We start from the raw sequence: 12,317 nt of genomic DNA on the forward strand, positions 1-12,317 counted from the left end.
CAAAAAGATGTGCGGGTTAGGTGGGGTTAGGGCATAGGGTGGGGGATTGGACCTCGGTAGGGTGCTCATTCAGAGAGTTGGTACAGACTTAATGGGCCGAATGGCCTCCTTCTGCACTGTAGGGATTCTATGGATTTATATGAATTAATCAATAGTTTCATTGTATCAGTCTTCTCAGTAGAGGATGAAGATAAAATACGATAGGTAAAACGAAAACAGCAAAAGAAATTCAAGGGGAAGCACTGCCTAGGAACATGTTGATGAAGAAAACAATATTATTAAAGATGGACTAAGTTCCGGGACTCTGTGGTTTAAACCCCAGCCGATAAAAATAATGAGTGAGGAAATTGTTGACGCATTAATCTCCTTTCCAAAAACCCCTCATTTCAGGAATTGTTCTCTTCGAATGGAAAATTGCCAATGTCACTGCACTAATCAAAAAATGTAAGGCAGATAAACTCGGAAATTATAGATTGATTAATCTGATGTCTGTGGTGAGGAAGTTACTGGAATTTGTTGCAGAGGTCATAGTGACAGAACATTTAGACAAATATGAGCTGATAAGAGAAAATTACATGGAATTCAAAAGGGAAGTCATATGCAATGAATCTAGTAGAATTTTTGGGGAAGGTAACTAGCATTAGGTCGATTAGGCAGTACCTATGGGTGTCATTTATATAGACTTCTACAAGGTTCTGCAGAATTACTGTCAACAAAAACAAGAGAATATGTTGAAATCAACCTATTGGCTTGGATTGGGAGTTGGGTTGGAGGGAAGAGATTTTATAAAGTGTACAAGAATATGAGAGGTTTAGATAAGGTAGACAAAGAAAAGTGGTTCTCATTCACTGATAATGTGAGTATATGGGGATGCACATTTAGAAATTTGAGCAAAGAATGCAGTTGGAATATGAGGAAGAACCTTTTTATGATAGTGATGGGCTGTGAATCGCTGCCTATGTGGATGGTGGTGATGACCGATGATTTCAGAAGGTTGGTGCGAGGAAATAGAGGTAGCTTTAAGTGATCTATGTTTGTATTGTTTGATATTAGAAATAGGGTATATATTTAAATGAGTTTACTTTAGTGTTTATGGAAAAAAGGTTGTGGAACTAAAACTCGAGTTACATTCATGTTAATCAAAGGTGTTTGCATGTATGAAAATGAAATGAAATTAATGAAAATCGCTTATTGTCACAAGTAGGCTTCAAATGAAGTTACTGTGAAAAGCCCCTAGTCGCCACATTCCGGCGCCTGTTCGGGGAGGCTGGTATGGGAATTGAATCGTGCTGCTGGCCTGCCTTGGTCTACTTTAAAATCCAGCTCTTTAGCCCTGTGCTAAACCAGTAAGGAAAGTTTTGATATCATTTTAAGCTGTGTCTCTATTGTGCTTCGAGGATTTATGGCATGGAAGGTAAACAAGAGCTTGGAGAAAGATTGAGCTGCTGCTTAGCACCAGGGACCACATTTAGGGAAGAAACCTTGGGGTGAATTCTCCACTGGCGGGATTCTCCATTCCGCCAGCAGTGCATCTCCGCCCGAGGATTCCCCAGTGGTGTGGGATGGCCACAATGGAAAATACCAAAGGCCGGCAGCAGGAATGAAGAATCTCGCTGCCAGCGACGGTGCACCATTGAGGAGCACGCAGCTGGGTAGATGGAGAATTCACCCTCTTGTGTTTTTAGTTTAATTGAACCGAATAGCAGAAGGAGCTTAGTATCTAGAGAGATCAGCTCTCTCAGCTCTGCTCGAAGCAGAACAATGGAATAAAAGGCAAGAAAGCAAATCCAAGAAACTGAAGGACAGTTAGTTCCAGAAACTAGAAAATGAAGAGATGTTTCCAGGAAGATTAAAGTAAAATGGAAAACAGGAGCTGGAATTTGAGCAAGGTGTTGTTTGCTGAAGTTAAAGACGGAACTGGAAGGGGCAGACTGGGTGCAATTGGCTGGAGAAAAAACAGATATCGAATGCAATCATAAGGTTGGTGACCTAATTCCAGTCTTTGGAGCAATATCATTCAGTTGGGAACTGAGTACCTGAGAGATTGTGTGTGGAAGCTTGAATGCACGTTGTAATTTAAGAAAAAGGGCTGAAAAGAGAGTTGGAAATCCTGAAGGTGGATCCTTGCTGAAAACAGCTGAGGGAAAGCATTGTTTGTAAGAAGATTCTAAAGCGTATCTTTGGGAATAGTTGAGTTTGGAAACCCTCGTACAACACCATCTGGGAGGAATTTGAGGAGAAATCCACAGATGTCCAATTGGGTAACATCCACCATTTGGTTTAAGAGTGAGGTGTTGTCTGATCACAGTTAGCCTGTTGGGTTACAAGGTCTGTGAGTTTACTGAAAAATTATAGCACAAGATATATTTTGTAACCCACGTTATCTGTATACATTTGTGAAGATAAGTAGGAGTGAAAGAGTATTATATGATGGTCAAATTTTCATGTTTAATTCTTTTTCTGTTGTTTTTTTTTAGAAAGTAAAAGTAATGCTATTTTGAGTCAGTGTTCTGTTCTGGGACTTTCCCATCCAATAGTACCATCAAGTGGGATTATAACAATAAGTACTTGAGGGAAATAAACACCTTTTTCATTCAGGGGATGTGGGTGCCACCGGCTGAGCCAGCATTTATTGCCCATTGTTAATTGCTCGTGAATGGAGTGGTTTACTAGGCCATTTAAGAATCAACCAAATTGCTGTGGATCTGGAGTCACATGTAGACCAGACCAGGTAAAGATGGCAGATTTCCTTCCCTAAAGGACATTAGTGAACCCATTGTTTTTTTACAACAACTGACAATGGTTTCATGGTCATCATTAGACTTTTAATCCCAGATTTTCATTGAATTCAAATTTCACCATTCGAACCCAGGAACCCAGAGCATTATCCTGGGTCTCTGGATTACAAGTCCAGCAACAATACCATTGTGCCATCGCCCTACTCTAAACGTTCAGGTCTATGGGGAGAGAGTAAGGGAATGGGACTGGTTGGATTTCTCTAGCAAGCCAGCAAGGCCTCCTTCAGTGCTGTAATTATTCTATAATTCCATGTATTGTATCGGAGGGAGAGTAGTGATAATATATATGTATAAATTGGCAGGATGCGAATAGTCATGTCCCCCAGGGATCACTACTGAGACCAAAGCTATAGTCATAAATGGCTTAGATGAAGTCTACATATGCTGATGACACAGAGTTAGGTATCACAGTGAGTAGTGAAGATAGAAGCAGAAAATTGTACAGGGTATTGAATAGTTAAGTGAATGGACACATCTGTGCTGATGGAGTTCACTGTGTGTGGTCATCTATTTCAAAAGACAGATAAAAGTACTTTCTAAATGGTGAGAAGGTAGGGACTGTTGATGAGCAAATAGATTTGGGAATCCAAGTGCAAGCAGGTGGATTGATGCAAAAAAATGAAATGACTCATGGAATGTTAGTCTTTTATCTGTAGAGGATTGGAGTACAAAGGGGTAAGATATTCTGTTACCGTTGTACAAAACTCTGGTTTGAAATCATCTGCAATACTACATTGAGTTCCAAACACCAGGAAGGATATATAGGTCAGAATTTTAATTTTAATGAAACTGTCCTGTCTGCAATGGGGGTTCAGCAGTGAGTCACAAATGCAATTGTTGTTAGAGTGAGCTTTGCCATCGCCGTTGAATCAGAGTTTGGACATGATGGTGACCCGCATCTGTCAATGGAAAACATTCTATTTGGAAGGGCTTGGCAGGTGTCAGAATGGCTGAAGCCTGCATTTGTTTGTAGATTTCAGAAAAGGAAAAGAATGAAAGTGAGATGTAGGAAAGCTGTATCTGGTTCTTTGATTCTTCTCTGGAGATGATGCTGGAGGCTGTGAGGGTCCATAGGGAAATGCTGTTTCCCCCTAGATGAGAAGAAGGCAGTCTTGTAGAAGAAGCAGGCATGGCCTCCTGGATACAGTGCTCCAAGGGTTCAATGATCATATAAGGGAAGGAGAGTGGAGTAGTGTCCCAATGCAGGAGCCATTCCTGACATTCTGACTTCCCCAATATACCACTGTACAGCACCCTTCAGACCTCAGGTAGCTCCACACATTCTTCTCTCTCAAGGCACCTTCTCATATCCCCATGTGAACAGCCAACACACACACTTGTCAGACTGTTGTCTCAAATCCACCTCTCAGACTCATCCTTAGCAAATATTGACATTCTATTCTCTCCATACTTTATATTTCTTGCATTGAAAACTCGCTGTTTTCTCTCCTTGCAGGAGAATAAAATGCACAATTCTAGGGAGACACAAGTATGGTGACCCAAAATCCACGGCCACTCTGACTGCAGCAGAAAATGATGCCTTATTCATTGGCAGGGAGGCATATAGGTGGCTGGATTCTCCGTTTTCGGGACTATGTCCAATACTGTCATGAAAACTGGGGTCTTTTACGCCCGGAAGACTGGCGTCAAAAGGCCACAGATTCACAGTCATGCAAGGGGCTGGCAGGCAGTTGTCGTGGAGCTCGCAGCTCCAGCTGCCGATACGGCCCCCACACTTCCGGGTCAGAAGCCGCGTATATGCATGGCACTGCCTCCGCGAAAATAGTGCCCCCGATCGACCGCTCATCTGACCTGGACCGCCCGCACAAAAAAACCACAGTCCCGAATGAGGATTCCCCTGCCCTCTGATCAGCCCACCCCCGACTGTGGCGGCCTCGGACTGGGTCTGCAGCCGCCACGCGAGTTTCCCGAACGGCAGGACCACATTAGAAATACGCCATCGGGAATTCGGCCGGTCGGGAACAGAGAATAGTGTGGCAGGCCTCAGGCAATAGCCTCAGGTGGTGGATACTCGGCAGAGTACGCCGCTTTTCGGAGGGGCGGAGAATCGTGGAACCGGCGCAAGACCCGATTTCATGTGCGATTTTGGGGTCGGGGTGCGGAGAATCCAGCCCACGGTTTGTGGATATGGGTGTTGAAGAGATGGGGTTCTTGCACATAATTAGTGACAGATTAGATATCATACTGGCACATAACAGTCACTTATGTTGGATTGCTGTCACCACTAACTGAAATATGAAGATATGCACAGTGTTAACCTGAAACATTTCCTCATGTCAGTTATAATTCATACCTTTCATATTACATAGGTCCTTAAAGAGTTATGCAGGAGCTGCCACAGGTGGCAGGGAGTCCTCAGAGGAGTGTGTGCAGTGAAGAAGCACTGTCACATCACTCACGTGCACCCTCCACCATACGGATATAATATGGGTGTGTTCTCCAAGCTAGGTTGTCACAGGGTGACGCGTCCATCACATGTGAGATGGAGCAGATGCTGTAGACAGGGAAAGCAGGGGAGAGTTTCTGTCTAAACTCCGTTCAACTGGATACATGAGGCTGCACATGAGGGGGCCAGTTCTGAAGCAGCAACAGGAAATGTATTAGGTTTTGTCAGTATTTCCAGAAGCACTGCATTTCTATAGAAAAAGATGGGAGGAGTCCATTTCTGCCATGAGAGTCATGATACCAATTCCCTGGAACAAATGGCCAACTGCTTGGAGAATCAGATGCAGCAGGCAGCTGAGCACATGCTTATTCTTAACAATGATCTGCACACTCAGTCTGACAGTTTAAGTTTTTTTATTTGTTTGTGGGGCATGGGCGTTGCTGACTGGGCCAACATTTATTACCCACCCCTAATTGCTGTTGAGGGGGCAGTTAAGCGTAAACCACATTGCTGTAGGTCTGGAGTCACATGTAGGCCAGACCAGGTAAGGATGGCAGATTTCCTTCCCTGAAGGACATTAGTGAACCAGATGGGTTTTTACAACAGTCGGCAATGGTTTCATGGTCATCATTAGACATTTTTTTTTTAAATTCCAGATTTTTATTGAATTCAAATTTCACCATCTGCAGTGGCGGGATTTGAACCTGGGTCGCCAGAGCATTACTCTGGATTACCCTTGATTGCCGCCTCCCCTTAAACTTAATAGAATGGAGGAAAATTTCACCTTGGCCTCACTGAAGGACATCAAAATGCTCTCCTGCTCTTGGATACCATGGAAATGTGGGTGGGCCATGGGAGGAAAAACAGAGAAAGTGGACATAGAAGTGCCTTGTTCCAAGGCACTCACATTTCTCTTCCCCTAACCCGCTGCTTTCCCTGAGACAGAATCCCTAATACTGCCTCCTGCCCTGATGATCGCGTATGCTCGTGCACAAGTGCAGGTGGTGTGCACTTTAATGGGGCCCCTCGTAACCCCCAAAATTAAAGGATGTCCACCATGTGCATCTCAGTTGTCAGAGCAGGGGAGTAAGTAATCTTCCTCTTTCTCTGCTGAAGCCACAGGAGTATCAGCATGTTGGAGCAATAGAAAGTGCGAGAGGAAGACTTCTTAATTACACAATTTATTTAGGTATTTAGAACAATGTCAGTGTTGTTATGCATATGAATATTTTCTTGTATACATTGTTGGGTTGTTGTGTTGAACAGTGGTGGTCCTGACAGTGACAGACAATGGATGAAATAACAACGACACATATTTCAAACCGATTACTTGAGTATGCTGGGTTTGAGGACAGGTGTGTCAGATGTCTGGGAAGCCCAGCGAACCATGTGCATATGTTCTGGGCATGTCCGGTGCTGGAAGGGTTCTGGAAGGGGGTGGCAAGGACGGTGTTGAAGGTGGTGGGGTCCAGGGTCAAACCAGGATGGGGGCTTGCGATCTTTGGGGTCGGGGTAGAACCGGGGGTACAGGAGGCTAGGGAGGCCGGAATACTGGCCTTTGCGTCCCTAGTGGCTCGACGAAGGATATTAATTCAATGGAAGGACGCGAGGCCTCCAAGCGTTGAAACTTGGATTAACGATATGGCTAGCTATATTCAGCTAGAAAGGATCAAATTTGCCCTGAGAGGGTCGGTACAGGGATTCTCCAGGCGGTGGCAACCTTTCCTTGACTTTTTAGATCAGAGATAGACATTCGGGGTCGTGGCAGCAGCAACCCGGGGGGGGGGGGGGGGGAGGGGAGAGGGGGGGGGAGGGGAGAGGGGGGGGAGGGGAGGGGAGAGGGGGGGGGGAGGGGAGGGGGGGAGGGGAGGGGGGGGCAGCAATGGTCGTGGGGGGACATGCACGACTGTAACGCGGGCAAGTCTGCTCGCTGCTCATGTCTGAAACTGTAGGCTGCCTTGTTTGTTAAGTTGTTGCTTGGGGGGGGGGAGGACTGGTGCGTGTGAGAGGGCGGGCGAGGGAGGGATATTTGCCTAGAGGGATTGTGTTGTATATAATTTAAAAAATAGCAGGGGTAAATGTTTGTATGGAAAAACTCTTTCAATAAAAATTATTTAAAAAAAAAAAAAGAGTATGCTGGGTTCCTTCTGACTCCTACATCTGCCTAAACATGTCAGAATTTGGGTCCAAGTTATTTCTGTAAGTGTGCCTTCAGGAAAACACTTTAAAACCCAGGGCTTACCTTATTACCTGTGCAACTGAATGTAGGTGAAGGTGATGTTTGCATCCCTTGTTGTCCGTCTGTAAACAATACATTAAAAAAAAAGAATCAAGAGGTTACATGAAAGCTTGGTACAGAGATAGGGTGTGGTCCAAGGACGAAATAATTAGTTTTTGGTGAAGATGCAGATCCTGGAATTTATAAAAGATCCATTAAGCGTGGAATTACTTTTTTCAAGAGAGTGGTTTTAGAATGTTATGGATTGTCTCAGCTGCTGTGATGGAATGTGTCACAGCTGTCAAAATGTGTGCAGACTTTTCAGAGCAGGCTGTTGGATGTGGATTGGGCGGAAGACACCTCATTCTGATGGAAGCTCTAAATGAAAAAAAAAGTTTTATAGTTACAGAACGTCAAACAGGCAGGAAAAAATCCCAAGGAAGAGTAATTATAATAGCATTAAATTAACAGAATGTGGTGGGGATCTGCGTTCTACTGAGCACCAGCTGTCACTTGTTATTTCATGTTTAAGAACTGTTCAATAGTATAATACTTTGAAAGGGTACTGTCAGCATCAAATGATGGGAATTTGCTGCTGCAACTCAGAAATGTTTTGAATCTGTTTATTTTTTGTTACTCCTCGTCTGGCTCAAAGTCAGGTAGCTTTTATTTTTCCACAACTTCCCTTGGGCTTACCTATCTTTAGATCTAATGCCTCAAGGAGGATACAACGATTTTCTTTTATAGTCGGAGGATTGAAAAAAGTGGGAGGGGTTATCCTTATTGAATCGGAATTTGGGCTTGCGATGCTACTTTGGAGATTAATGGTGTAGGGGTGGGAAGGAGCGCCGGCGTATTAATGTGATTCCTTTGAAATACATCTCGTTTTCACTACACCATCAAGATCACCAACAGCCGCCAGCATCAGGACCAGCACCGAACGCCACTATAACAAGCCAGCAGAGGAAGGCAGTGAAACCTGCTCCAAATGTCTCGGACGTACGACTTCTATGTCACTGGGACGTAACTCACCAATCCTCCCCCTATTCTTTGGACCAATAAGGGATTTTATGAAGCAGGTTCCAGACGAGTTGACATGGAGATCACACGCTGGTTTCCTTCACGACTGTTGGACGAGATGCGTGTAAAGCTTCAGAGGATCTCGCGTCATTGTTACCCAGGAATGAATGACCGGAAGCGACCAGGGTGTTAAAGAAGAGACTGGCATGAAAGGCAATCGCTGAACAAATGAAATTGATAGTGCATCTTTCAGCTAAAGACGGCAGATTCACAAATTAAATAGGCAGATTGATTTTTTAAAAAGCAGATTGCAGACCAGAAGCTAACCTGCGACAGTAAATTCCGCCAGGAAATACATTTCAAGTATGGTGAGTCCATTGAAGGGGGGACAAGGCAAATAAGGAAAATTCATTTTATGTTATTGCTGATTAGGTCTGGGTGTGCGTGTGGTTCTTCGAAATTAGGTTGCTCAGCTACGGAGCAGGAACGCAATAATACAAGTTAGCACGAATACACGCAGTTTACGATGCAGTTTAAGCAGAAATGTATGTGGTCGAACAGTCAAAACAATCAGTACATTCGCCAGTGCTATATGTACTGGGTGTTGTTTTCTCCCTTGAAATAGACTTTTCGAGAATGATTTGGATACGAGTTCAGAATACCGCTGTTTCCCTTGTGGACAGTATGAGTAACAGCACGGGTGGAAATTGTAGTTTATTTTGCTGATTACCGGGGGAAAACATGTATCTGCATCCCTTAAGTAATTGCCCAAGAGAAGCAGCATGGTAAGATCCCATAACCGCATGACATTTTTTTATATCTGCTAAGAATATTTAATTGATGTTAGGTTTCCTTTGCATTTTGAATTCCTCCTCCTGGGGTTCCTCAATACTGTAGCAGAGACGTACATTATGAAGTGGTTTGCATTTTAAAAGGACTTAATTGACTGATGGAACGATTGGCCTGCCAGTCATTTACACATCAAAAGTAAGCACATAGCATTTCATATTCTCTCCTTTTTTTGGAAGTCAGGCAATAATTGGATTAAATTATTATTAAATCACTGCATGACAATAACCAGTTGCACAGCATCGTATTATTAGAAAAGTGGAAATACGGGGGAGAGGGGCAAAAATTAGTATATTTTTTGAAAATTCAGCAATTGACATCAATAATTGGATGCAATACATGGGGTTTGCGTAGTTTATTTTAAACACCTCTTTGTTTTGTAAACTTGGACAACTTTTTAGCACAGCAGAAAGCAACAACGTATTTTAACAGCAGAAAGAAGCAACAACGTATCTCGTTTTAATCAAGTTAGATAAAGGATATCTACAGTTGACTGTTAACGTAACGGCGCAGCATAACAGTGACTCATTTTGAATATTAAATTACACAATGTGCTGAATGGAATTGGAGCCAGACACGATAAAATAACATTTATGCACGTAGATTAACCGTGGCGCGCTGTGCAGTGGGTGGATTTTAACCGCTTGGCCCTGAAATAAACCAAGTGGTGATTTAAAAAATAATTAAGAATCCCAATAGTTGAGATGATCAACAAATGACATCACGCACACATACACAGACACCACTAACGCATTTGGACAGTTTCCTCGCCAGATTGATGTACCTGATTTTTTTTTTCAAATTATCTCCCCTGTGTAATGACAGTCGGAAAATAGTCTGATTGTAAGTTATTGGGGACGAAAGCTTTGCCTGTGTGAGGGAGGGAGGGAGGGGTGTGTGTTTTGGGGGGAGGGGGTAGCTGCTGAGTCGATGCTGGAGGGATCTGGGCGGGGATGTTGCAGGGAGACGCACCGACTGTGCGATTGAAATGGGGATGCCATCAAACATGGCGACAGCTGCAGTCTGCTGCCCCCTTTCCTGAACAGCCGCCGCTGACCGACGCCTTGTTCGACGCGCGTTGCTTCGCAAACTGTAAGGGGGCGCACCCCAGAAACAACTATATTTATGCAAATAGGATTTAATACTGGTGAACGATATTATTGATGCTTTCCCGTCGCTGACCCCGTGCCGCAGACCGATCAATATTTGTTTTTTTATGTGCTCGGTAACCCGGCGACCATCCTTCTCTCTCTCTCTCTTTTACCTTGGCGGGGCGGACGTTTCGTGACAGGGCAGGGTAAACATCTTTCCCACCAGTGTGGGTGATCCAGGTTGGCAACTTCCAGCCATTTGCGTGTGTGTGTGCGCGTGTATTTAAAGCAGTGAAGCACCGTTGATGGCCGCTCGGATAGTCCCGAATGAGCTGCCTCCGTTGTCCACCATTTGAACGACAGTTGGCAAAATATTTTAACGGTCGGGGTGGCACGCGATTGATGTCAGGTTGCCCCCCCCCCCCCCCCCTTCCAGTGCCGCTGTCAAATTCAGTTGTCTCAAACATGGAAGATGTTTTCTCCTCCCCGCACAGTCTGTAGGTAATGGTTGAATTTTATTTGCTTGCTATTCGCCATATCTGTATTTGGTTTCGTCGTCGGCGTGTGCCCCCCCCTCCCCGCCCTTCAGCAAAATACTCCCAACCAGTTCCCCTGGCACCTGCGCTGTCTCAGAGGTAAAGGGAGATTTGGGCGAATTAACCCCAGCCATTCATGAGGTTCGACATTAATAACATTGGATGTGTATCTCAGACGGCGTGGTCAGGGATCGAATAGATTAGGACGCGGGAACATGCTGTTTGAAGGAGTTTGATATCCTCAGAGTGCGAGTCATTGCCGATTCCTTATAGGTACGTCGAACATTATAATATCCTTCGGAAGCAATTATTCAAGTTAATACGTCTCCTTGCGAAACAAGGAATGAAGCGTTATTTGTTTTCTTAAAACAAGGCGGAGTGCAGCAATGCAAATATGTAAAGTTGGGATCAAATGCAACCGTGCCTTTCTCATCTTTTAGGCCATTAAATATCAGGTGGGATGCTGTGCGTTTTAACGTGTGTGGGGGTGGGTGGGTGATGGATGGTGTTTGACCTCACCGTCTTTTTTTCCCTCTGCTAAGCGAGCATGTGAAGTACCTTTTATTGAATGTCGAGACCATCACATTTTATATGCTATCGTCATCCACGATGAGAGATGCAGCGAGGAAATTCTGGCACCAAGTGGTTCAGCCCTCATAACATGCAGAGGCAGGCGTCAAACAAAACAATGTTAAATTTCAGTCTTTATTTTGGTGTGTGTGGTGGGGGGGGGGGGGGGGGGGGGGAGGAGGAGGAGACGTGTTTCTGGTTTGCATCAACAGGCCACAGTACAGAATATCCACTTGTTAACTAACGTTATTAATGAAGCTAAGAGACAGAAGAATGATTACAAAAATATTTGAATGTCATCAGATATTTATTTATAAGGCTGCAATTCCAGTGATGGCCCATTGAATAGTTAACAGATAATTGCACATCTTTTAGTTCCTTGAAGAGTGGGGCGGTTTTTTTTTTACAAATGGATAGGTGCAGCTTCCTCTTCTGTCTTGGTTTTGTCGGTGCCGTCCGAGTTAAGTTGGAGGCACCAGCATAAAAGATTGGGAAAGGTTAAACTTAAGTTAAGGTCACACATAGATTAGTTTTCCACGATCTGTGTTGGTTTAAAATCATTTTGCCTGAAATTGGCCCCACCCACAAACCTGGCCACACCCCGAGATCGAAATAACGAGGGTGAGCTTCCACCAATTGTAGCCGTTTGAAGAGGCACTTCAAAATTGATTTATTTTAGGATTGAAGGAATTATCAGGAGGTATGTTTTGAAAAGCTTTACATATTTGAAAATATTGAATTTGTGAGGGAATTGACTAGTGCAACCGATTAAACTGAAATGATGTAGCATAGTTTTCTTTGAAGTTATTTTTAGCCATTTAAAACCAG

General features: G+C 44.0%; 2 protein-coding genes across 11 annotated transcripts in view; one reads left to right on the plus strand and one right to left on the minus strand.

Annotated features, from left to right (window-relative positions):
* Positions 1–8,589, minus strand: part of slc38a11 (solute carrier family 38 member 11) — a 258,711-nt gene extending 250,122 nt beyond the window's left edge. The window contains exons 1-2 of the mRNA XM_038789718.1: positions 8,456–8,589; positions 7,448–7,506 (exon numbers count right to left, since the gene is read on the minus strand). The gene's annotated coding sequence lies outside the window, so the exon portion shown is untranslated. The remainder of the gene's footprint in view (positions 1–7,447; positions 7,507–8,455) is intronic.
* A 66-nt stretch (positions 8,590–8,655) lies between these two features.
* The window catches only part of scn1laa (sodium channel, voltage-gated, type I-like, alpha), a 379,612-nt gene continuing 375,950 nt past the window's right edge, over positions 8,656–12,317 (plus strand). For 2 of the 10 annotated variants that reach the window (XM_038789700.1, XM_038789708.1), the window contains exon 1: positions 8,656–8,811. The gene's annotated coding sequence lies outside the window, so the exon portion shown is untranslated. Of the gene's footprint in view, positions 8,812–10,249; positions 10,385–10,460; positions 10,624–10,862; positions 10,885–11,009; positions 11,193–12,317 lie in introns of those variants that run through there. The other 8 variants (XM_038789701.1, XM_038789709.1, XM_038789704.1 and 5 more) reach the window with 6 other exon arrangements.

This window comes from Scyliorhinus canicula, chromosome 2 (genome assembly GCF_902713615.1).
Source record: "Scyliorhinus canicula chromosome 2, sScyCan1.1, whole genome shotgun sequence".
Taxonomy (NCBI): domain Eukaryota; kingdom Metazoa; phylum Chordata; class Chondrichthyes; order Carcharhiniformes; family Scyliorhinidae; genus Scyliorhinus; species Scyliorhinus canicula.